The sequence below is a fragment of the Melanaphis sacchari genome, unplaced genomic scaffold (assembly GCF_002803265.2).
Source record: "Melanaphis sacchari strain LSU unplaced genomic scaffold, SCAv2.0 Contig0_pilon_pilon, whole genome shotgun sequence".
Classification (NCBI taxonomy): domain Eukaryota; kingdom Metazoa; phylum Arthropoda; class Insecta; order Hemiptera; family Aphididae; genus Melanaphis; species Melanaphis sacchari.
In genome coordinates this window covers 273,464-275,201 of record NW_020270366.1, presented here as the reverse complement: position 1 = coordinate 275,201, position 1,738 = coordinate 273,464, and positions in this window count along the sequence as shown.

The following is a 1,738-nucleotide window of genomic DNA, read 5'->3' as shown; positions in this document are numbered from 1 at the left end:
AGTAGTAGTAGTAGTAGTAGTAGTAGTAGTAGTAGTAGTAGTAGTAGCTGCATTATAAATAAAACAAAAATATAATGATCACTCTTATATAATTTATAAATATATATAAAGATAGGCATTATTGTAATATTTTCACTACCTAAATCACCAAGAAATGTATTCTTATGGAGTTTTAATAATAAAATAAATTATTTGTTTGATATAAATCGATGATAGTTTTTACTTTTACTCGCAAAAACAACTAATATAGATAATAACAAGTTCGCAGAACATGTATTACTTAATAAAACTTTATTATTACCTATTACAAATAAAGACTTATTATTAAAGTGGGAACCATTTTTTAGTAAAAATATTTCAAACATGGGTCCGTTTTTATTTAATTTAATATTTTAAAATCTTGGACGCTTTTCAAAAAAAGGTTTTGACAAAATAAATGAGACTTTGATTTCAATCCTTGATTTTTCCAGTTTTCAATTACAGTTTCTTTTTTATATAATTCTATTCTATTATTACAAAAACTTGTTTTAGTCTATCTACTTCCTTTCCATTATATGTGTCTATGGCAATACACGAAACTATACACGTGAGGTTTTATTAAAAATTTTTGTTAAAAAATATTATTTTGACTGTAAAATAATATGATCACATATTTTACTTAAAATAAACTTTGTTTAGTATTTAAATCAATAATATTTACCATATTATCAGTCTCCAATCAATCTTCTCCAAAATTATTATTTTGTATTTCATTGATAAATATATCTAAGGCGACATTACTATCGATTAAAGACTGGAGAAAATGTTTGCTTTTAGACTTTAATACATGGTGAATCTGGTTTGAATCCTTTTTTCTTTATGATTAGGCCAAAAAGGCCATTATATTTATTTAAAGCTATTGCAAAAATAGCTTCATATTTTTTTTTGCCACTTAAATTAACATAAAAGTATTTAGAAGACTCCTTGATCTACTAAATAATTGTTTTGTGTGTTGGTATTTTGAATTTGGAGTGTTTCAGCTGAGAATCCTTTTTAGAAAAACATTTATTTAGGGATTAAGAATTAAATTACAAATTTTGATTTTACGATTACAAATTAGTTATTTATCAAAAAAATATTGAATTTTAATTTCGAATGCCAAACTAACGAACTCTAAATTTATTAGTTTTATTAATATTAAAATCTTTAATTTATCATAAAACTGCAGTTTAGTATAGTTACTTTTTTTACCTTACATATAGTTATAAAAAATATATTCATGAAAAATAAAACAATTTAAATATTTTAATGATATAATAAACTGTAATATGTACTATATAATCCCATACTCTTTTTATATTAAACATTACACTACTATTTATTTTTAAAATACACTTAATTCAGTAACTGTTTAGTCAGTTAAGTGCTTGCAAAAATACTGAATATACAGCATACCTAAATAGATCTGTAAATAGTATTTCATGTTACATATTTGTAAATAAAACATTTATGATTATTATTTTTTTTTAAAGTGCTTAAAACACAATGCATTAGTTTAACATTCGTGGAAATATTACACATAATATTACCGTTCAATTAAAAAATAATGGCCATTATCATGTTTACATAAGAATTATTATAAATAAACAATCACTAACTTACATATTATGATACAATGTTTCGATCTAAGCAAAACCAAAGTTATAGAAATAACCATGTTTCAAAGTATAATAATTGATAACTATGCTATCAGTATTGA